The sequence below is a fragment of the Acomys russatus genome, chromosome 4 (assembly GCF_903995435.1).
Source record: "Acomys russatus chromosome 4, mAcoRus1.1, whole genome shotgun sequence".
Lineage (NCBI taxonomy): Eukaryota > Metazoa > Chordata > Mammalia > Rodentia > Muridae > Acomys > Acomys russatus.
Window position 1 is genome coordinate 67,917,876 of NC_067140.1, and position 25,061 is coordinate 67,942,936.

A 25,061-nucleotide genomic window follows, 5' to 3' on the forward strand; every position below is an offset into this window, starting at 1 on the left:
GCTGTGAGTTCAAGGCCAACCTGGTCTACAAAGTCCAGGACAGTCAAGGCTACATACACAGAGAAACCCTGTCTCAAACCACCACCCCTGCATTAGAATACTAGGAAGAAAAAAACCAGCTTAAGGTATTCCTCCGATGTGCATGAATCCTTACAGAACATTCTCCTGTAATGAAAATGTACTCCACCTGCCCTGTCCAGCTGATACCACTTGTCAGCTGGCACTTAACAAGTGGCTTTTGCCAACACAGAAGTGAATTTTAATTAACACTTAAGACAACGCAGATATGGTCAGTTTATCAAAATTGGATTCCCTACCTATGTCCTATGGAAGGCAGAAAGCATTGAACATCCAATGAAAGATAAAAATACCCTTGGATATTGGCTGTGCAGAATTCAAGCAAGAAAGCAACAGCACTGATTAGAATACCAGAAGAAGGAGTCAAAACATGCAAGCTCGAGAACAGATAATATAGCTTAAAAAGGAAACCCAAAACCTCCCTCTACCTTCCCCAGAGTGGAGGTAACATAAGAAGTGGAAAGAGAGAGATCACAGCTACTCAATCCAAGATGGATATGACAAGCCTAAGGAATCTAAGAGAAAGCAGTATTCAGTAAAGAAACACCCAAATATTCCAAACTAAGATAAAACTGAGAAAAATTCAAAAGCAGGAAGATCCTGCAACAATTATGCAAACAAGTTTCAAAAGAGAAAGAGAAAAAAAAAAGTAAAACAATTTCAAACCACGGAGCATAACCTGGACAATACAGCTAATCCACCCTGGATTAACTAACATTTGGAAAACTTGTCTTCAAAGAGGAGAAAGCATAAAGGATACAAGGGCTGGCACATGTACAATAAAACATGCCCAGCTACGCCTGGCTTTTTATAAAGAAAATTTATCAGATTATCAGAGTGACGTCAGCTCTTTCCACCAAGAAGGACCTCTAACCAAACTAGAGGGTGTGTAAAAGGCAGGTACAAAACTTTCTTTTCAAAAGTTTCCCTATTACGGTTGGGTTGGGTGGGGGGTGGATGAGAAAATACGGCAGACAGGAGAGCAGAAAGGAAGAACAAAGCGCACAGCAGCCAACACACTATACTACATTCTTACATTTTAATTACTTTTAATAGTGTATGGGTGCCTGGGTGTGATGGCACTTGCCTTTAATCGCAGCAGTCGGGAGGCAGAGGTGGGAGGCAGCGGCAGGCAGATCCCTGTGAGTTTGAGGCCAGCCTGGTCTACAAAGTGAGTCCAGGACAGCCAAGGCTAATACAGAGAGACAGACCCTGTCTCAAAAAAAAAACCAAAAAACAAAAAACACAACTGGGTGTTCTGCCTTCATGTATGTCTGTGCACTATACATGCATGGTGCCAGAAGAGGGCATCAGATCCCCTGGGACCAGAGTTACAAATGTTTGCTAGCCTCCGCGTAGGTGCTGGGAGAGGAGCCAGTGCTCTTAACCACTGAGCCATCTCCCAGGCCTGGGAGCTGCTACTCACTTAGCATCCTTATCTAAGCGCACATCTCCTTAGGACAGCAGTTCTCAACAGGGCCAACGCTGCACTCCAAGGACACTATTTGCATTTAGTCACAAGTGGGAGAGAGCTGGTTAGGAGGACGCTGTAGTACTGACCAACACCGTCTAGTACACCAGCTACACTCTGAGGAAGGCTTTGGGGAACAAGGGAAGTCCCAAAAGACTGAGTATGCAAGGCTCTCGAAGATGGCCTGCAAGGTCAGAAACTGTGGACCAACACGAGATCAGTGACTTCACCCACACAGGAAGTGCCTTTGCCTGGGAAATGCCAAGATCTGGAGGCAAAATGCAAAAGGTGAAAGGGAAGTTTAGGGACTTGTTCAAATTTGTGATAACGCATGACCAGAGAGATGGCTGAGCTGTTAGGTTAAGAGTCTTGTGACTCCAGTTAAAGAGACTCCAACGCCCTCTTCTGACCTTTGAAAGCATTGCACTCAAGCGTACAAATCCACATTCATGCACACAAACACATAATTAAAAATAAAAAATAAAGGCTGGGTTTGGCAGTGCACACAAAGACGGAGGTATGCAGGTCTCTGTGAGTTGGAGGCTAGCCTGGTCTACATAGTGAATTCTGAGACAGCTAGGGCTACATAGACAATTACCATCATTAATACAAATAAATAATAATTATAATATATATATTGGAAAACCGTATCTTAAAAGTTGCAGGTGCTAGAGAGATAGCTTAGCAGTGACAAGCTGCTCTTGCCAAGGACGTGGGTTCAGTCCTCGCACCCACATGTTGGCTCAGAACTGTCTGTAACTCCAATTCTAGGAACTCTAACGCCCTCTTCCACCCTCTGAGGGTGTTTACACACAAGGGGTACATTACACTCTTACAGGCTCACACGTATACACACAAGTAATAACAATCTTAAATTGTGTGTGTGTGTGTGTTATGTTAATGTAAAAAAGAAAGTCTCCCAGAAACTCTAGCACAAGGGGAAGTTTACTAATTAATAACACCGGAGCTCCTCTTCCTGCTCCATGCAAAAGGACAGAGAATGAGCCAGGCTACTTGCTGTCTGGCCCGTGACCACTGGACAGAGGGGAAGGAGTAGTTGAGGGATGGTGACAACAATGAGAGCAATGATGGCCATCTTCTATTTGTCAAGTGGCCACATGCGCCAAACACATCATGTATCTCTCATTATATAAGTAGCAATTATTTCTGGTCTGTGATCATAATTTTATTTGATTTTCCATGAAAGGAATTTTAGTAACCACTGAAACAGAATGTTCCTGGAGCTACTGCAAGGATATTCATTTTCCAATAAGCAAAGCTGATAAAAATTTAATGTTAATGCCTCTAAAAAATCCTGAAAGAATGAGCAAGAACGGCTATAAACAGCATTGGACATGGTGGCACAAGCCTCTAACCCCAGCACACAGGAGGTAGAGGCAGGGGAAGCTTCAGTTTGAGGCCAGCCTGAGCTACACAGAAAAATTCTGTCTTTAAAAAAAAAACAACAACAACAAAAAAAAAACAAATAAAGAAGGTATTGTCTTAGCTGAAACTCTAAACAAGGATGCATTTAAAAAAGGAATGTATGGAGCTGGGTAGATGGCTTAGAGGTTAAGAGCACTGGCTGCCCTTCCAAAGGTCCTGAGTACAATTCCCAGTACCCACATGGTGGCTTACAACCATCTATAGTGAGATCTGGTGCCCTCTTATGGCTTGCAGGCATTACACGCAGCCAGAACACTGCATACATAATAAATAAATAAATAAATCCAGAGGCAGGGAAGGAGGGGAAGAACAGTTTTTAAAAAGGTATGGCTGGGCAGTGGTGGTACATGCTTTTAATCCCAGCACTCAGAGGGCAGTGGCAGATGGGTCTCTGTGACTTCTGAGGCCAACCTGGTCTACAGAGTGAGTTCAAAGACAGCCAGGGCTACACAGAGAAACCTTGTCTCAAAAAACAGACAGACAGACAAAGGTATAAACAGACTATGAACATGTGCTATGGTGGCACATCAAGGTGCAGGGTAGGTGTGGATGTAATCCAGGCCACAACAGCTGATTGACTACTCACAAAATCAAGGAAAGACCTAAGATTTTAAAAAGTCTACTACGTGATTACATATTAGGACTAGGGGATTTTTTTTTGTTGGCTTATCATTAAAGATTAAAAAAAAAAAAGACTTGTAGATGTTATAATCTAAAGTTCTTTAGACTTCTGTATAGAAAAAAAAATTAAGGGGCAAAGTGCAATAGACATTTCTAAATCAATCTTACAAGTGAAAAGAAACCATAACCCTCCATGTACAAATGGGCAGGATGATGCTTCCAGCCCTCGGCCCCCAAACACAAGCAGCACAGTAAGTGTCTGAGCCCTGTTCAAAGCCAAATGAGATGCAGAGCCACCTTTACCTATGTCGTCCACTGTAACACTCGATGGCAGCATGGTGAAAAACAGATACTCACGCATTCCCAGTGAGAAAGGAGTTGGTGAGAAGGTGAGTTGGGTTGTGGATAGTAAGAAAAGTTGTGACCATCCATGCTCACGCTGGGTCGTAGGGCCTTGCACATGCCATTTAACATGTCTTGGGGGTATGCTGCCTTCAGCAGCGTAGTCTAAGATAACAACTAAGACAAAAACTTAGTAGTTACATTATGCCCCACTCATAAAAAACAAACCATAGCACTATTTAAGGACTGTGTACCAGCACTTGGGAGGCAGAGTCAGGTGGATCGCTGTGAGTTCGAGGCCAGCCTGGTGTACAAAGCAAGTCCAGGATAGTCAAGGCTACACTGAGAAACCCTGTCTCAAAAAACCAAAAAAGACTGTGTCAAATCTGGAGAGAAGGCTCAGCAGTTAAGAGCCCTTGCAGCTCTTACAGAAAAAATGGGATCCATTCCTAGCACTCATATGGCAGGTTACAACTTTCCTTAACTCCAGTTTCAAGGGATCTGACACTCTCTTCCGGCTTCCTCAGGCACCAGCAATGTGCATGGTGCACAGACATAAATTCAGGCAAAACACTCATACATAAGGTAAATTAAAGAAAAATGTTTTTGTTTTTGTTTTTGTTTTTTGAGAAAGGGTTTTTCTATGTAGCCTTGGCTGTCCTTGACTCACTTTGTAGACCAGGCTGGTCTCAAACTCACCAAGATCCGCCTGCCTCTGCCTCCTGAGTGCCAGGATTACAGGCATGCACTACGGCACTCAGCTGAGAAAAAAAAAAAAAAAACACTAAACTGCATAGAAACCTTGATTCACATGGAAAATTGTTCACAGAAAAAAGAAAATAAGAGAACAGAAATGTACAACCTTGTCTAAGTGAAAGACGCCATTACACAAGAGCAATTCTCCCGTGAAATCAGCTGTCTACCGCAGGCAAGCTCGGAAATAAACAGGATGACAACTACCAGCAGCTCCGCAGGGTTGGAAGAACTGTTAATCCAGGTGTGGTGGCACGTGCCTTTAAACCCAGCACTCGGGGGACAGCGGCAGGTGGATCTCTGGGGGTTCGAGGCCAGCCTGGTCTACAAAGCCAGTTCAAGATGGCTGGGGCTACACAGAGAAAGCCTGTCTCAAAAAACGAAAAACATAAAACAAACAAAAAAGGCTCATTTTACTTTTTTTTTTTTTTTTTTTTTTTAATGTGTCTGGTGCCCATGGAGGCCAGAGAGGACATTAGGCCTTCTGGAACTAGAGTTAGCATTGGCTATAGCTGATTAAACTGCAGCCCTCTGGAAGAACAGTTGCACACTTAGCTGTTGTGCTGTGCTATGAAAACAGCATTTCAAGAGAAGCAGATGAAGCCTGGATTCTCATGGGGGATCCAGGTTTCCTGGCAAGTTCCACTTCTGAAACTAGGTTCTGTCTGCAGCACCTCAGCAGGAACAATCACTCAGGAAGCCACCCCCCCCCCCCAAGGCCTAGAGGTGCCAGTCACTCTAGGGGAAGTCAAGGCATTCACTTATGCTCAGCTGAAGAAAAGAGGTAGTCTGTGTCCAGCAAAATGTCAGCATGGTGTTTTGTTTTGTTGGCTTGTACAAAGTGCTTTACACGCAAAGTCCACCAGCAAGCAAGCAAGCAATCTCTGTCTGTCTGTCTCTCTCTGTCTCTCTCTCTCTTTCTCTCTCCCTCTCTAACTGCTTCCTCAAACACTAAGTGGTAAGAACTCTGTCTGATAACCCAGCTTTTGCCTCCTAATCCCAGATCCTCCTCCCCAGCTCCAGTTGCCGTCTGCATCGCCCCGGGCATCTCTAGTTGCCAGGTTTGACCTGAAGGGGCTGCCTCCTCAGATGCACTCCTGAGTTGCCTCTTCCTTTTCCACAGTTCCATGGCCCTTGGCATCAGTCCAGCTTTCCCAGCAGGCAGGCTAGGGACGCGGTGACAAGTGCATAAAAGGCACTCACAGTTTTTAGAGAAACAACTTTTTTTTTTTTTTAAAGGGCATTCTAGTCACGTGGAGAAAAACAGCACACAGCTGCTGTTCTCCTGGTTTATTCAGGGAAATCTGTGGCTGGAGCATGAGGGGGGAGGAGAGGGAGGTCTTGGGTGTAGCTCAGCAGTGGAGGAGCAGGCCCTTTGCAAGTACAAGCCCTGAACTTCTTCTCTCTAGCACCTGAAAACAAACCAGCAAAACCCAACAGGCTAACCAATCATCAGACAAGACCATGGAACGCTAACTGTGTGGCTGTGCACAGAGCGTGTGCACACAAGTGCGTGTGGAGGCCAGAGGACAATCTTGGTGTTGTTTCTCAGGAAATGCCTTCCTTGTTTTTTGAAACAAGTTCTCTAATTGGCCTGGAGGCTCCTGAGTTCTGAGCAAAGAAAGCCTCAGGACCACTTGCCCCCACCCCACCAGCAGTGGTATTGTAAGCACGCACCAATGTGGTCAGCTTTTCACATGGGCATCAGACCCAGGTCCTCATGCTTGTGTGGCGAGCACTTAACCCACTGAAAAGCAAGTATTATGTGAAATGTTAACAATAAGATTAAAATGAATATATAACAGACATTCCAGGTGCAAATATGACTTTCTTTAACTGTCTTAAAAACTCTGGTAGGCCTTTATTCCAAAGTCGAGCACCTGAGGCAGAGGTTGGTGTGTTCGTACCAAGAGCAAAAGTGGGCTAGGCAAGAATCCTGAGAACACAGCGGCCACGGTGCTCCCATGCAGGCTTCCTACAGAACAAGGCTCTGCATGGTCTTCTCTAGAAGACTCGTCCTAGTTAGGATCACTATTGCTGTGACGAGACGCCATGCCCAAAAGCAAGCTGGGGAGGAAAGGGTTTACTTGGCTTCCATGTTGATGCTCATCACCAAAGGAAGTCAGGACAGGAACTCAGGGCAGAAGCTGGAGGAGGGGGCTATGCAGAGGCCATGCAGGAGTGCTGCTTACTGGCTTGCTCTCCATGGCTGGCTTGCTCAGCCTCCTTTTTGTTTGTTTGTTCGTTTCTTTCTTTCTTTTTTTTCAGCCTGCTTTTTTATAAAAGCCAGGACTACCTGCCCAAGGGTGGGCTCAGGCACAATGGGCTAGGGCCTCCCTGATCAATCAGCAATGTAAAAAGTGTCTTACAAGCTTGCCTGCAGTCCAGTCTTATGGAGGTATTTTCTCAGTTGAGGCTTGTGTCAGGTTGACATAAAATTAGCCAGCAAAGGCTGAGTTGGTTTCCCAGCATCCATGTGGAGAAACTCACAACTACCTGTAACTCAGGGCAAAGGTGCCTCGTTTGGTCTCCTCAGCCATTACTTTCATGTACACACAATTTTAAAATAAAAATAAAATCATTTTTAAAATGAACAAGAACAAAGCTCTGAAGATTGGTGGCCATTTTGGACCAAACCAACAAAAGCCCCAAGTTCCTGACTTACTGTCAAGAATACAGATAGCTACGTCGGGCTTAGCGACACAAGCCTTTAATTCCAACACTCGGGAGGCAGAGGCAGGCAGGCTGGTCTACAAAGAGAGTTCCAGGACAGCCAAGGCTACACAGAAAAACCCTGTCTGGAAAATCCAAAAAGAAAAAAGAAAAAAACAAAAGAAAGAAAGAAAGAAAGAAAGAAAGGTAGACAGCGTTCTCTTTTTCCAGGTCTCCAGTGCCCTTGATGCCTCCCCTTTTTCTAATATGAAAGAGGCCTTGGAAGTTACAATAAGTTCCCGGAGATGCTGTTCCTGCTACCCTGTCCTCTTGTGCTGGGTTCCCTGCTCCACCCTCTTTGCAGCACCACTGCCCTCTCTAAGGAGGAGGCCATGAGTGAACTAAATCTGGGTCACCTTCCACTCCTGCTCCCCTGCTGAGAGGAGCATTTCCGCCACTGTCCCTCTCCTCCCCAGCTCTCTCTAAACTACTGCCCCCACCACACCAACCCCCTTTGGAATGTTCCCATCTTTTCCTTGTGCCTCAGACACCAAAGCCAAATCTCCTCCTCACTACCCAGGGGAGCCCCCTTCACTTATTTACACCCTAGTTAAATTCTCTTGATCAACTGCTTCCCCCTCCATCAGCAAATCTTTGCCACATCATTTTTTTCTGCACACCTGCCCAGACTGCATTTCACCAAGAGTCTCCCTCCTACCAGCAGATTTTCCCTAGACAGGGTTAAGTAAGGTATTTACCTCAGGAATCAACGTCATGCATGGGTTTGCCTGAACTGCACTGCAATTACCTAAGCAGGGACTACAGCCCTTCTCCAGGTTAAAACCAACTCTGATGTTACAGAAAAAGCAAGGCTTTCTCTAGTTTTCTACAAATGGGAGCCTGTGACGATGTTGCCCTTTTTCCCCCTTGCAAGGGATAATGTTCCTCCTAAGAAATTCCTTTTAAAATATTTTTCCTTCCGGACATGGTAACACACGCCTTCAATCCCAGCCCTCAGGAAGCAGATGTACGAATATCAATGTGAGTTGAAGGCTAGCCTGGTCTATAAAAAAATAATCCAGGACAGCCAGGGCTACACAGAGAAACCCTGTCTGTTTTTCCCCAATGGCAGACAATTCTAAGCCCAAGCTTTAGGAACCCGAGGGCAAGAGGACTGAAATTCAAGGCCAGCCATGGCAACATTACAAAATCCCACATTAATAATAAACCAAATATTCTTAAAATATAAAAAGCCAGAAGAATTTTAAAAAATCAATATGCTCCATTTATAAAGAGGCCTAGCTCCTTATGAAATTTGTTATTTATATTCTTTTTTTGTTTATATACTTACTTGTTTTTCTCCAAAGCAAAAGGCTGTGCTGTAAAAGGGAAAACAGACAAGAACCCTAAACTTACGATGGGGAAGGAAGTAAATGCTTCTAGAAGTCACTGACACTTCCTTGCTGCAGACAGCCAGGTGTGTGTGGCAAGGGGCACACTGCAGAAATGCTAATGTTCAGGCACCAATATTTAAATAATGCCTAACAATTCCCTCCCTCCCTCCCTCTCTCTCTCTCTCTCTCTCCCTCTCTCTCTCTCTCTCTCTCCTCCCTCCCTCTCTCAAACACACACACACAGTGCATGTGCGTGCGTGTGTGTATGTGTGTTTAAGAGAGAGAAAGAGAAGAGAATATGGCCACAGATATAGTCACACATAGGCACACATGGTCACAAATGCACACTGAGACAGTTCAGATACACAGTCCAGTAAGCCTCAGAACTCACCCTCAAGCAGAGCTCTTGTACCAAGCAATAGTCACATCTTCAATGAAGCCTCACAGTCCACAATCAGTGCACGACCCACCACACCTGTGCAGTCCTGTGTCTGGCCTCGGGTGCAGCAGGAGCTGCTTTCAGGTGCTGAAGTAATTTCAGCTCTTATAACCCACACGAGCTGGCCAAAATTGTATAACTAACCGCACCTCATCAGAAACAATTTTTGCATTACACAACAGCCACCGCCTGGCTACGAAGGGTTACTGCAAGCCTCAGTCTTGCAGCAGGCTTCTTCAGAGCAATCTGGATATTCTTTTATAGAAAGCCAGCAGCTGCTGGGATTGTATTTCTCAAACCCAAACAAAGAAGGGAAATTAAAACCTATCTTTTCAAACAGTTCAGATGAGCAAGTCTGCCCATGTTGCTGCCAGCTCAGTGAAAAGAAGGATTAATTTTACTCGCTGGCAGTTTTCCTTTTCCCCAATCAGGAGCCCAAAGACATCAGATTGCAAAACCCAAAGAACTGCAGTGATGTCAAAGCAAGACCCCTTCATTAAACAGTCAGCAAAGTCAACAAAATTGAGTACTGATGACAAACAGCACAGCCCGAGTCCCTGGGGTCTGGCAGACGGGGTCCAACTACAGTCCCTGAAGAGGAAGAAAAGGCCACAAAGGCAGCCACTGCCCTTTCTAGTCCTGTCTCCATCCCAGGGCCGGCACAGAAGTGGGGCACCTCCACTTCTGGGATATCCAAGCATCTGTCTCCATCTCTTACAGCAGACTGCACATCCCCAGAGGACAGTAATCATGAGGCTCTGGAGAGCAGGGAAGGTCCTGCCAGCAGCACTGCACTTGAGAAGAGCGGGCCCTCAGGTAAAGACAGAAGAACCAGGAGAAAGCAGCTGAGAGTGCCATTTTTTCACACAACCTTGAAGAAAGCAGTGGTGTGAAGACGGAAAAGAGGCCATGAGACCAGAGGAGAAGACATCTGGAAACAGGAGAAGGCTGGGCTGGAGAACTGCCAAGGCTCAGGACGAAAGAACACTGTCCCAAAGGCCCAGAACAGATCCCCACATGGTTACCCACCTGAGGCTCAGTACACTCAGGGAGCGGAGCCCTAGTCAAAATGCTCTGGAGATGCCAGAAGTGCTGCAGGGACTGAGAGAAATTTCCAAAAACAAAAAAGGGAAGAAAGGGCTCGAGAGGTGGCTCCATGGTCAAGAGCAGAGGACCAGCGTTCAGTTCCCAGTACCCACACAGTGCCTCACAACCACCTGTAACGCTAGTTACACTTCTAAGCATAAAACTAAATAAATCTAGAAGAAACGAAAATGGGACAAGTGGAATAAACTTTAGACATAATGTTTAAAAGGTACTGACTAAGCTGTTCTACAAATGAGAAAAGGCCAAGTGGGGCACTGCACATGCACAACAGGCTCATGACAACCAGAATGCTGAAAGTCAGACAATCCAGGGACAAAATGTGTGCTTCCAAGTTGAGTTTTATCCCCACATACCTATGTTTGGTCAGAGAAAGACCTCATACACAATGGTAGTTCTGCCAGACAGCCAGGGTATGTAGTACGTGGTAAGCTAGAGCTAGCTGTGCATTCTATGACAGACATGCAATCAAGTTACCTAGGAATGCATCTCAGAAGCAGTCTCCTTTATTAAGTGCAGTGTAACTATGTTAACTGGCCTTGACATGCGACACAGCCTCAAGATTTCACGACAACATGAAATGCCACAAAACAACAGAGCATGAAGATGAGCTTCAGAAAAGGTTAGAACTGTCTGACTAGGTAAGGGGACCTCTGCGTACAAAAGGCGAAACAGAAGGCTAGGGTAAGGAAGCGTGAGGCTGCATTCCAACCCCAGGAGAGGGAGAGGGCAGAGGGGCCACTATGCACGGGCTCACTAACAACATAACCAAACCAAACCCGGGCAGACAGACCTAAGTCCCAGGCTTCATAAGCCCAGTTATGAAAAATGCATGTCAAATTATTCTCTAAATAAATGCATCATGCTATAAAAAACTACATAAATAAACAGAACACAACAACTTCTGTCTTAGTCAGTGTTCTATTGCTCTGAAGAGACATCATGACCACAGCAGCTCCTATGAAGGAAAGCGTTTAACTGGGGCTGGCTCACAGTTCAGAGCTTTAGTCCATCATCGTCATTGTGGGAAGCATGGCAGTACACGGGCAGACATATGCTGGAGAAGTAGTTCAGAGTTCTACTTCCAAATCAGCAGGCATCAGAGAGAGGCAGTGGGCCTGGCGTGAGCACTTGAAACCCCAAAGCCCGCCCCCAGTGACACACGTACTCCAGTGAGGCCACACTTCCTAATCCATGTCAAGTAGTGCCACTCCCTGATGACAATATACTCAAACATATAAGCCTATGGGGACCGTTCTTACTTAAACCACCACCTTCCAGTTACACCAATAAAAACTGAAGACAGGGAATTCTGAGTTTGGATACTATTTGTCTTAAAGGGCTCAAATAAAAGAATTCTCCGAAGTGGCAGTGCTGAGGCAATAGAACATTTGAGAGATGGGCTTGCGGGGCAATAATTAGGTCATGAGGACACTACCTTCAAAATAATTAACACTGGTCCCAGGCAGTGAGGTACTCCCTCTAGAGAATAAGCTATTACAAAAAAAAAAAAAAGTAAAGTGCTTTTTAAAAAAGATTTATTTATTTAAATATAGTGTTTCGCCCGCATGTACACCTGCACACCAGAAGAGGGCACCAGATCTCATTACAGATGGTTGTGAGCCACCATGTGGTTGATGGGAATTGAACTCAGGACCTTTGGAAGAGCAGCCAGTGCTCTTAACCTCTGAGCCATCTCTCCAGCCCCCAAGTAAAGTGTTAAAGGCAAAGCCAACCTATGTGCCTGGGAATGGGCTCCATTTGTGCCTCTGCCCTGTTGGCGCCACAGTCTTGGACCTCCAGAACCATACACTGCAACCACTCTTCTTTACTCTTAACTCCAGATATTTTATTTTTTACCATGTAAAACAGATAAACCCAGGGATGGAGAAGATGTCAACATCCCTCTTGCAGGCAGAGTATTTTTAAAATATAATATGATAGGGCTGGAGATATGGTTCAGGGGTTAAGAGCTCTTGTTGCTTTTGCAGAAAACCAGTGTTTAGTTCCCAGCACCAACATGGCGGCTCACAACCATCTGCAATATAAGTTCCAGAGGACCCAATACCCACTGCTGACCTCCATGGGTCCCAGGCATGCATGTGGTGCATATATATGCATGTAGGCAAAACACCCATATACATAAAATAAATAAAAATAAAATAAAATAAATGATGAGGGGGCTAAGGAGACAGCTCAGCAGTGATTGTTTCTCTTACAGAAGACCTAGATTTGGTTTCCAGAACCCATCTGGTAGCTCACAATCGTCCCTAACTCCAGTTTCAGGGGAATCCATGCCTTTTGAACTCCAAGGGTACCAAGTATATACATGGTGCATATACATACACACAGGCAAAACATTCACATAGACAATTTTTTAAAAAAAAAAGAAATGATGGGGCCAATAAGATGCCTCAGTGGGGAAAGACTCTTGCCACAAACCCCACAACCCTAGTTCTGTCCCCAAAACCCACCTGTAGAAGGCAAGATCCAACTCCTGCAATCTGTCCTCTGACCGCCACAAACATAAAAAAACATAAATCAAAGTGTTGTATAGGTCTTAACATTTACTTAGTGCATAAGGAACCTAGGTTCAATTCACAGCAAGTGGCCATGGTAGTGCACACAGAGGCAGGCAGATCTTTGTGAGTTCAAGATCAGCCTGCTCTACATAGTGAGTCCCAGTACAGCCAGGGCTACATACTAGAGACTCTGTATCAAAACAGAACAAGTGTTACATGCGAGAACTACTTTACATTGCCAAAATATCAAACTCGTAAGATCTTAGTCTTTATATTTAAGACATTCTTTCAATGAAGTAAAAGTCATAACATTATTAAATGCAGGCCAAATGGCCTACGCTTAACTTTATGCATCCACCTCTAAGAGGTGGGAAGACAATATATAAGCAAGGAAGTTCCCTTGCCTTGCAGCACGTAGAAGAGTCTACCCAATGTAGGAAACGCGGTTAATATAACAGGGGGAACTGTGCACAATAAAAAATAAATAGAGCTTCATCACCAGAGATCAGGGAGCAGTTGTAGAAAATGACTGTGTGTCATGTTACAGTAAACATTTGTGATGCCCCCAAAAGTAGCTTCTATGTCTCTCATTACCTACTTATAATTAGTTGATCTAGTCAACAAACCTAAACATATCTAGGAAGAGGAAGTCTTTTTTTTTTAAGATCTATTTATTTATTATGTATATAGTGCTTTGCCTGCATGTAGGCCTGCATGACAGAAGAAGGCATTAGATCACATTATAGATGGTTGTGAGCCAACATGTGGTTGCTGGGAATTGAACTCAGGACACCCAAAAGAGCAGTCGGTGATCTTAACCTCTGAGCCATCTCTCCAGCCCGGAAGAGGAAATCTTAATTGAGAAAATGCCTCTATAAGATTGGACTGTAGGCAAATCTGAAGAGAATTCTCATTTTCTTGATTAATGATTGATGTGGGAAAGCTCCACCTACAGTGGGTGGGGCCATCCCTGGCCAGGTGGTTCCAGATGCTTTAAGAAAGCAAGCTGAGAAATTCACCATACATAAGTCAGTAAGCAGCATCCTCCATGGCTTCTGCATCAGCTCCTGCCTCCAGCCTCCTTCCCAGTTTGAGTTCCTAAGCTGGCTTCACTCAGTGAAGCTGCTTCCTCCCCAAGCAGCTTTTGGTCACTGTGTTTTATCACAGCAACACAAAGACTAAGACAATGCCAAAAGAGACAATAACTATAGAAAAATTGGCTAATAATTTAAAAATATGAAACCTCAGGAACTAAAAATTGTTGTAGCTGGACAGTGAAGGGGTGTGCCTTTAACCCCAGCACTGGGAAGCACAAACAGGTAGATTTTGGAGTTTGAGGCCAGCCTGGTCTACAGAGTGAGTTCCAAAACAACAAGAGCTTCAGAGAAACCCTGTCTCTGAATGAATTTAAAAAAAAAAAAAAATGCACTGGGCATGGTGGCGCAAGCCTTTAATCCCAGCACTTGGGAGGGAGAGGCAGGGGGATCGATGTGAGTTCATGGCCAGCCTGCTCTACAAAGTGCATACAGGACAGCCAAGGCTACAGAGAAAAACCCTGTCTTGGAAAAACAAACAAACAAAAAATGCTTTTTGCTTACAAAGGACCGGGATCTGGCTCCCAGCACCCATGTGAAGGCTCACTACCACTTGAAACTCTATCTCCCAAGGGATCTGACACCATCTTCTAGCCTCCACAGGAACCCACCATATACTCACACAGACACCTAAATAAAAATGAAAATAAATATACATTTAACAAATAAACGGGCTGGAAAGATAGCTCAGTGATTAAAAGCATACAGTGTTCTTGCAGGGTACCTGTTTCAGTTCCCAGCACCCAGGTAGGCTGCTTCACAGCCACCTGCAAGTCTAGTTTCAGGGTATCGAATGCCCTCTTTTGATCTTTATGGGCACTTGAATTTAAATTAAATGCATAATCCCCCAACACACATAATTATTTTTTTTAACTATTTTAAAACACAAATTTAAAAAGCAGCAACACTAGAATGATATTGGAGGAAAGCTAAAACATATCAAAGGAACCAAAACTCTTCCAGAGACTAACTAGCATAAATTCACAGAACTTCCATCGAAGGATTTCCCACATGCTGCACCCACACTGTAGCTTAGCAGAGGGAAAAGCTATGCATCCAGAAGTGTACTTGTTAATCTCTACTCATTTAAGACTCTACTCATAGCCGGGTGTGGTGGCCCATGCCTGTAATCCCAGCACTCTGGGAGGCAGAGGCAGGTGATTCTCTGTGAGTTCAAGGCCAGCCTAGTTTACAAAGCAAGTCCAGGACAGCCAAGGCTACACAAAGAAACTCTGTCTTGAAAAAAAAACAAAAACAAAAACAAAAAACCCTCTACTCACATCTTGGTGTAGTAAGAGGCAAGTGAGCAGCTCCATTCTTAGTAACTATGTACGGGTTAAATTCAACACGACCCCCCCCCCCAAAAAAAAAATTAAAAAAAAAAAAAAAAACTAAACTTGGGCAAATAACTCATCAGAAATCACTAGCACTTAGCCAGGCATGATGGCATATACTTTTTAAATCCAGCAGTCTGGAAAGGGCAGGTGGATCTATCTACAGAGATAGATCCAGGACAGCCAAGGCTACACTGAGAGACCCTGTTGGAGTAGGGGCAGTAACGACCCAGGCTAGAGGAAAAAAATCGCTTTGTTAGTAGAGGGCTAACTCTGACCATGAAGCCCAAGATGGGTCCTCAGAACCCATTTCAAAGGTAAAGGGCCGGGCATGGTGGTTCAGTTATGACTCCAGCCCTGAGGATTTGGTTAACTGGCTTAGCCCAACTGGTGAGCTACATGCCAGTGAGAGACCCTATCTCAAGGGAAATAGCATTCTGGGGGATGGCACCCAAGGCTGTTCTCTCACCTCCACATGTATGTATACACAGATGTATGCACACATACACACATGCATTTAAAAAAAGAAATAACTGCATACTTGAAAAAATCTGATTTTATTAATTTTATTAATGTAATATCTTTTTTGTTTTTTCTTTAAGAATTAAACTAGAAAATATATCAAGTGAAGTAAGACAAATAAGGCCATCTCTCATTAGTACATTGCTTCTAAATTTAAACATAAGTAACTTTTTAAGTGTGTGTACAGGCCAAGAAACTAATTGGAGGCCCATGAGAGGGAAACAGACATTTTAAGGAAAAGCGATGGAAAGGTAAAAGCCCACCTGTGATGTGAAAATCGAAGGGGGACTATTGGGGCAGAGGGTACAAACACGGCGGGGCTGGGAGATGACACAGAGGAGCCCTTGGGGTGCAATGATCTAACCAAAAGTAAGTATGAGCGAAGTGTTATTTCGTATGTCAATTAAAATTTTTAATTAAAAAAAAAAAATAAAGTCGGTTTGGTTTGTTACATATTGACATTTCCCTGCTCTGCTCTTGTTAACCCAAGAGCATGAGAGATTTAGGGTTAGCAGATGAACAGAACCTAGCTGACCACTTAATGAACGAGGGGAGACGCTGTAAGAACCAGAAGCAAAGCAAACACATGGCCTGACAGCACCCTCTAGTGCTATAACAATTAACTGGCGCTGGTAAAGGTTTTTAAAAACAAAAAAAACAGAAACAAAATTTTCCAGATCTGGAGCCACACAGTTTAATGGTGTAGGGCCTAGGACGGACCACCCCCTCCCCGCAAGCACTGAAAAGAAAATCTGTTTTGGAAATTTTCAACATATAGAACAACAGAATTAAAATAAATGTATTTTATATAAACTTACTTCTAATGCTGACTCATGGCACAACTTCTGTTTTATTAACTGGTGACCCCTTGTCTCTCATTCAATTAATAATTCAAATAGTATCTGGGCTTAGAAGCCCAGGCAACACTTTGCAGCACGTCAGTTCCGGCCATGCGCATGGGCTGGGGGAGAGGAGCACCCCTTCTCTTGGCTCTCTTCCTGCTGACTGCAGGGACCATGTAGTGTGTGTGGTTTGGGTGTGTTTGGTTTTTTGTTTGTTCTTGTTTTTAAGGGTGTGGGGACAGGCTGTGAAAAGGAAGTTTCTGTTTCATTATTTGGACATATTAAAACCCAAACTACTACACACACACACACACACACACACACACACACACACACACACACACACACAGGAATAGTGTGCGGTGATGTACACAGGTGGCTACCTTAGGTGGGAGGGCAGGAAGTCGGGGGAGTGTGTACCTGATGACTTAATGGAACTAGAAACTGGAGGTCAGGGTTGAAAGTCAGTTGCCAGACTAATGGAATGTTTTACAAGCTGTGGGGGGAAGGAAAACCATATTTTAAAAAAAAATAAAAATTGAGATCTAATTAAATTCAGAACTTGTAAATGTGTGATTGAGAAAGTGACCTTCTTACCTAGTGTACCTCCTGTTGAACTCAACAGCCAAAAAAAAAAAAAAAAAACGCAAAACCAAACCAAACCAACCAACCAAACAACAACAAAAGTGAATTGGGGCTGGAGAGACTGCTGGTCGCTCAGAGCAGAGGGCTGGGCGTGGTGGTTCCCAGCACCCACATCCCGTGGCTCACTGCTGCTTGTCACTCCAGCTCCATGAGGATCTGAACATCCTCATCTGGCCTCCGTGGGCACCTGCACATAAGCCCCACACATGGGCATGTTAGCAAAGTGAATAAAGGAACGAGAGGACTGGCCCGCTGACGAAGCTTATGAGTAAACAAAATATATTTCTGATCATAAGACAGATATGTGACCACCTTGCAGCCCGCAGGAAAATAAAAGAACCAGACAACAACCAAGAAAAAGCATGCAAGCCAGGTGGTGGTGGCACATGCCTTTAACCCCGGCACTCGGAGGCAGAAGCAGGCAGATCTTTGTGAGTTCAAGGCCATCCTCGTCTGCAGATTGAGTTCTGGGACAGCCAAGGCTACATAGAGAAGTAAAACAAAACAAAAGGAAAAAGAGAAAGAGCTGGGCATAAGTTGATGGTAAAGGGCCTCCCCAGCATGCCTGAGAACCTAGGCGCCTGAGGTATATGCGAGTACATGCATATGTACGCACAGTCACATGTGCACGCACCCCATGCACATGCGCAATAAGTAAAAGATCCATAGTGTAACCAAGAATTATCCAGGGCCACAGCATTTCCCAAGAAGAATAGCAGCTGAGCCTTGCTGTGACCCTTTACCACAGTTCTTCATGTTATGATGACCCCATATTATTTCATTGCTACTTCATGACTGTAATTTTGCTGCTGTTATGACTTATAATGTAAATATATGATATGCAGGATATCTGATCCAGCGTCAACTTGCTGATTTTAAAACATTTATCGTAGCCGGGCATGGTGGCGCACACTTTTAACTCCAGATCTCAGGAGGCAGAGGCAGGTGGATCGCTGTGAGTTTGAGGCCAGCCTCGTTTACAAAGAGAGTTCCAGGACAGCCAGGGCTACACAGAGAAACCTTCTCTTGAAACACAAATACAGACACATACAGACACACACACACACACACGAAAGAAAAGAAAAGAAAGAAAGAAAGACAAAAGGCAGGAGTCCTAACCTGCCTGTGGTTTCCTTCATGATACCATTACACAACCAGCCATCTTTTTTCTCTCCTTATGCAAGTCACCATCAGTATTTACACAGGCTCCTGAAACTACCCAATTTCTTTAGTAAATATTTAATTGTCTTGTTGCTAAGAATCAAGCTATAAACAGTGCAACATTTTTATATAACATGCTTGATAGTCACAAAGTAAAAGAGTGACGTCAACAGCACACAGACTGCAAACCCAAAACAAAATTCCAAACATAGAAAGGTCTCGGGAACAGACACCAAGAGAACAAGAGCTCCTCCTCACTGCTAAAAACTGTTGATGGAACAGATACCCACATCCTCTGCATCTGTGTAGTCCTAGCTACTTCTACAGTGCTCCTTAATCATGGAGCCAGGTACTGTGTTGTTACCTGCTTGCTCTCAGTCACAAAATGAAGTCAGTTTAAGAAGAGCTTGGCACCTCAGGTTTGGTATTGACAGTCTTACAGCAAATGGAATGAGATAAGTCATTCAGCTTTCAAACTGTGGACGTTATCTATGCACTGAGGTGAGAAGCAGTTTCCCATATAACTGAACAGTCTGCAGTGAAGACCTCAGTGGGCCTTGGAGCCAGTCTTATGGAAGTTCTCATGGAAGTGCAGTGGGTTGACAGGGAAACCCCCTGTCTAGCCACAGCAAACAGAGCAACGTGGGGGAAAATAATCCTTCACAGGGTTGGAAGCCTTGAGAGCCATCTGTAAGTGAATGGACACAGCTTTGGGAATCCTGAGTTTCAGAGTTCACTGCACAATCATCTCAAGGAGGAGGATCAAAGGGCTACAAGGCCGTGGTAGGGTAGCTCAGGCCCTTAATCCTAGCACTTGAGAGAGAGGCAGGCAGATCTCTGAGTTCATAGCCGGCCTGGTCTACAGAGTGAGTTTCAGCCTGATGTGGTAAGACCTAACAAGCAAACGAAAAAGCAGCATACAAAGTATGGCTGGCTATCCCTTGGTATCAGACGTGAACTGCTTCTGGAGAACCTTCCAAACCCAAGTGCAACTCCCAGCAACCACATGGTGGCTCGCAACCATCTAAAATGTGGTATAATGCCCTCTTCTGGCCTGCTGGTTCACATGCAGACAGAATACTATATAAATAATAAATAAATAAATCTTTAATAATAATAATAAAAAAGTCAAGCAAGCAAAATGGAAGGAAGGAAGGAAGATGTACGAAAGAAATGGCTCAGTGGTTAAGTACACTTGTTGCTCTTCTAGATACACAAATTTGGTTCCGAGCTCCCACATGGCAGGACACAATAAGCTGTGACTCCAGGTCCTCTTCTGGCCTCCACTGGCACCAAGACACATACATGGGACACTGACATACACAGAGGCAAAACACTCATATACATAAAGTAAATAAATCTTTAAAAGGAAAAGAAAGCCAGACATAGTAGTGCATGCCTGTAATCTCAGCACTCAGGAGGCAGAGGCAGGCAGATTGCTGTGAGTTCGAGGCCAGCCTGGTTTGCAAAGCAAGTCTAGGACAGCCAAGGTGACACAGAGAAACCTTGTCTAAAAAAAAAAAAAAAAAAAAGAAAGAAAGAAATGTATTAGACAAAGAAAATCCTAGGGATGATATAGACAAGCTATACCTGGTGATACATTTGATCAATACCCATTAGAAACGACCAAATATAAGAAAAGATCAATGAAACAATAAAGAGGATCCGCTGGGCGTAGTGGTGCACGCCTTTAATCCCAGCACTCAGGAGGCAGAGGCAAGTGGATTGCTGTGAGTTTGAGGCCAGCCTGGTCTACAAAGCGAGTCCAGGCCAGCCAGGGCTACACAGAGAATAGAGAGGATCCCTAAAAGGCAGCATGGGGGTAGGTGGTGACTCAGACCCTAGAGCTGGGGAACATTTCTTTTCAAACTGTCCTCAGATGGCCCCTTCCCTTTGCCTCCAGCATCAATGCATGCTATTTTTAGGAACATGCACTTCAATGACAATGGCTTCCTTGGAGAACCCCAGTACACCGAGAAAGCAAAAGAGATAGAGAGAAACACACAAAAATGCTCATGGCGATGGGCTCAAGGATATGTCACCCTAATTTGGGAGGGGGGTTCTTTTTAGTTTATATAAATATTATATAAATATGATTGTTTTATCTGTATTTGTGCGTCACATGCCTGCAGAGGATAGAGGAGGATGTCGGATCCCCTGGTGCTGGAGTTGCACTCAGCTGTGAGCTGCCTCGTGGGTGTTGGGAATCAAACACAGGTCTGCTGGAAGAGCAGTTAGTGCTCTTAAACTGCTGAGCCATCTCTCCAGCCTTGGGTTTACTTTAATAGTAAGCATGGATGTCTTTTACTATAAATAAAAATAAAAAAAATTTTTTTAAAGTAAATGATTGGGCTGGCGGGATGGCTTAGTAGGTGCTTGCCACTGAGCCTGACTACATGAGTTGGATCCTTGGGGCCCACATGGTGAAACAGAGATGACTCCTGCATATACAGAGTAAATAAACATAAAGCAGTTACTCTATAGTTATTGATTGATTGGGTTTTTCTGTTTTGGTTTGGTTTTGGTTTTTTTAGACAGGGTTTCTCTGTGTAGCCTCGGCTGTCCTGGACTCGCTTTATAGACCAGGCTGGCCTCGAACTCACAGCGATCGACCTGCCTCTGCCTCCTGAGTGTTGGGATTAAAGGCTAGCCTGGAAGTCACTCGAAGTTAGCCTCAAACTCATAGTAATCTACCTGCCTGTGCCTGAGACTGAAGGTATTTGCCACACTTCTATGCATTTATTTTTTAAATTTATTTTTAACTTATATATTAATTTTACATCCCTATCGTAGCCCCCTCCCTCCTCTCCTTCCAGTACCTCCCTCTCGCCCTTTCTCCCCTACACTCCCTCCCCTTGTTCTCAGAAAAGGGGAGCCCTCCTAATACAGCACATCAAGTCACCTCAAGACTGAGTACCTCCTCATCCACTGCAGCAGTGTTGTCTATGGCATGGACTCTGCTGCCTGGGCTACAGAAATTAAGGCCAGCCTAACTAGCTTGGTAAGAAAGACCTTGGTTTTTTGTTGTTGTTTTTGTTTTGTTTTTTGTTTTTTTTTTTTAATGTTAAAAAGGGGGGGGGGCTCATGCTGCGGGCATAGTTTGGTAGTAAAGCATGTAAAAGGCCATGGGTTCAATTCCTTGTACTGAAACAAGCAAAGACCAAAAACATTATTATATTGCCCATCAAGCTTTGGGATAAGTGAAGTAGAAAAGGAGGAAGGAATAATGTTTCTTAGTGATATGTAAGTGCCTTAATCCAGTAATGAAACTGCAGAGTGCTAGGAAAGGGTGAGAACACTCTGCTGCCATGGTGACCCTAGGACAGCCAATAGCAGCACACTCAGCAAAGCTTTGCTAATGATAAGGAAAACCAAAAGCAAAAAACCAAAACAAATATTTACCTCCTACCTTGTAATTAATGTAAGGGTCAAGACTGTACACGTTTATTTTCTAATCTACTTACTGGTGGGCTCTAGCAGGCCCCAGCATGGTAAACGTGGCCCTGGCAGGTCCTGCCCTTCCCCCATGCCCTCTTCCTTACTAAACTGTTAGATTACATTTCCAAAGCTAGCCACCAAGGTCTGTCACTTTTGTTTTGTTTTTCAAGAGACAGGGTTTCTCTGTGTAGCCCTGGCTGTCCTGGACTTGCTTTGTGGGCCAGGCTGGCCTCGAACTCTGGCTGCCTCTGACTCCCAGAGTGCTGGGATCACAGGCATGCATCACCAGCCTGGTTTAAGGTCTATTCCCTTACTTGGCCACTTCCTCCTCCTGAGGCTGACCACCAAGGTCCAGCTATCAATGTACTTAAATCCAGCAATCGAAAGTCCCCTTTGGCTTCCCTAATTAACAGACCAATCAGAACAAACCAACTCAGCTAAACATGGGGTTTCCCTTTCCCCTTTTTAAAATGCCATTTGCATATGGGCCACCAGTTTATTGACTACTAAAAACCCCAATCTCTCCCCTAAAGCAAATATCCCTCCTCTCTCTCTCCCTCCTCTCTCTCCCTCTCTCTCTCTCTCTCTCTCTCTCCCTCTCTCTCTCTCTCCCTATCTCCCATATTTGTCTCTTATTCCCTGCCCTTTGTCCCTCTGGGGTAAATAAATCTCTTCCTGCTGAGAACTTGGTCTTGGTGTGTCCTGTCCCACTGGATTTGGCCTAGGGAAGTGCACCACCTTCTCATTAGCCTCACCCGACAAGTCATCACTCACAGGCTCTCCCTAACATAAGCTCAAGTACAGATGGGCTCTAGGGACAATGGGGCTCTGAGCAGAGCTCTATGAAGAAACACCCATGTCACTGTGCAGACCTGACTGTTAGCTGTTACTGTTACTGGCAGCTGAGCTCCAAGATCAAAGCTGCCTGGCAAGACCTAGGTAGCAGAATCAAATCCTAACTGAAGAAAAGAAAGTGGTGAACTAAACTCAAAGGCAATCTTTAACCTAGCAAGAGACACTCTGCAGGAATGGAGTCAGCTGCTCAGCCACCTATGCTCAATCCTAAAACTCATTACCCCGTGGCTTCTTCTCTGTTAGGGAACACTTTCAAGGCTCCAGCCCAAACCAAGCTACGTCACACTCTGCACTGTCAGTTCCTTAAAGCAACCTGTGGTGGCCCAGGCCTGGAACCACAACTACTTGGAAGACTGAAGCAGGAGGCTCACAAGTTCAAGGCCTGCCTAGGTTACAGAGTGAGTTTCAGGCCAGTCTGGGATACATAGTAAGCTCAAGGCTAGTTGGTTAGTCTTGGCAGCTTAATTTACTACGGTGTCTAAATAAATAAATAAACAAATAAAAAAGAGCTAGGAATGTTGTTCAATTGTTAGAATATTTACCTAGCATGTTCAAACCCCAGTATCAACAAGACAGAACTCTCTTTTTCTTGCACAAAATATTTTCTCTTTTGTTTATTTTTCTTTTCTTTTTCTTTTTTTTTTTTTTTTTCCCCCAAGACAGGGCTATGTTGCTAGCTACCATGGAACTCACTGTGTAGGTAATGCTGGTCCCTGAGGCCTAACTGAGAAATCTGCATGCCTCTGCCTCCACTGCCCAGCACACAAATTATTTTCAAAGCTAGTACTTAAGAAGACTACCTATAAAGTCAATTTGTTCTAAGTTGGACTTTCTTCATGGGTTTAAACTTCATGCCCTTAACACCAGGCTTTGATTGGAAACACAGCATGCTAAATATTTTCTAAAGTAGTGCTAGCAAGTTTATCAGGGTACATATTATATTACTGCAACTGTTGTACTTCACTTTTAGTTACAGTGGTTACTTACTATGCTGGTTTATATGCTTAACTTCATCCTAAGTATCTGCATATAAGAACACAGCTCAGCCGGGTGTGGTGGCACATACCTTTAATCCCAGCACTCTGGAGGCAGAGGCAGGCGGATCGCTGTGAGTTCGAGGCCAGCCTGACCTACAAAATGAGTCCAGGACAGCCAAGGCTGCACAGAGAAACCCTGGGGATGGGGGGGGGGGGGGAGGAACACAGCTCAAGTAAAGGGGGGTTCTTTCCTGCCAGGTCTTGGAGCAGCGCAATAAAAGTAAAAGTGAGAGCCCATCAAGACAGCAAAGGCCTTGTATTTACCACTGTTCCATGTTGCCCAAATACAACCACACTCAAGTTTTAGTAACACACTGGGGCAGGGGCTTCTCAAAACAATCACATCTGCTTCTAAAGCTAAAGGCTGGGCTGCTATCCAGACTCCTTTTATAATCATTAAGGGGATACATGGTTTGAATGAGGACTGTCACTCACAGGTTCATGTCCTCAGCTGGTGGCACTGTCCCGGAAGGTTATGGAATTTTTAGGACACATCATTGGGGACAGGCTTTGAGAATTTATAGCCCCAGCCCACCTCCAATCTGCGCTCTGCTTCCTGTGTGAGTGGAGATGTGATCTCTCAGCTTCTTGCTCTCACCACCCGCTGCCATGCCTCTGCCATAACTTCGGACTCTCGCTCTGGAACTCTAAGCCTTCTATAGGTTGCTTTTGGTCGTGGTATTTTATCACAGCAACAGAAAAGTAATAACCACCTGTACACACATTTACAACAAAAACCCAGAGGCAGACTCAGTGGCCGCCTCAGGCACAGCCAGCACAGACCTAGCCATAAGCCTGGCCCACCAGAGTGAAGAAAGATGCTTGAGACAGCCAACAGTTTGGGCAGACCAACTGGCAAACTCTCATGCTCAAAGTCTCCACTCTTACCAGCTGCTCTGGGGTGACTTAGTTTAGCATCAGCATTCACCAGTGGACTAGAGGTAAATAAGCAGAGAATACCAGTCTGACCTTCAATAATGAGCCTGCTTCGCCCCTCCCACCGATTTCAGAAACACTAGTCTTTGGGTAGATGAAAAGAAAAATTTTTAATTATTAGAATATGAATGAAGAAATGTGTTTCCTTTTCTAAAGCAATGCAAGGCCAAAAAATGTAAGAGACACAATGTAGAAACCAACACTGAAGATGAGTCAAGAGGTGTAATGGGGGGAAAGGAGGGACAGGGCATGGAGCCTCCTTGATTAAGTGCTTGCTGCCAGAACCCCTTGTGAAGCAGCTGCCAATGGCTTGTAAGTGGCGCCCTCTTCTGACCTCCACAATCATAACTCACACAGACACGTATGCATAAATAA

The 25,061-nt window shown here is 44.5% G+C and overlaps 1 protein-coding gene across 2 annotated transcripts in view; it reads right to left on the minus strand.

Moving 5' to 3' along the window:
- Window positions 1-25,061, minus strand: part of Slc23a2 (solute carrier family 23 member 2) — a 96,066-nt gene that overhangs the window by 49,389 nt on the left and 21,616 nt on the right. Inside the window, exon 1 of one of the 2 annotated variants that reach the window (XM_051144671.1) lies at window positions 9,149-9,329. The exons of the other annotated variant lie outside the window; for it this stretch is intronic. The gene's annotated coding sequence lies outside the window, so the exon portion shown is untranslated. Of the gene's footprint in view, window positions 1-9,148; window positions 9,330-25,061 lie in introns of those variants that run through there. 2 annotated transcript variants of the gene reach the window in all.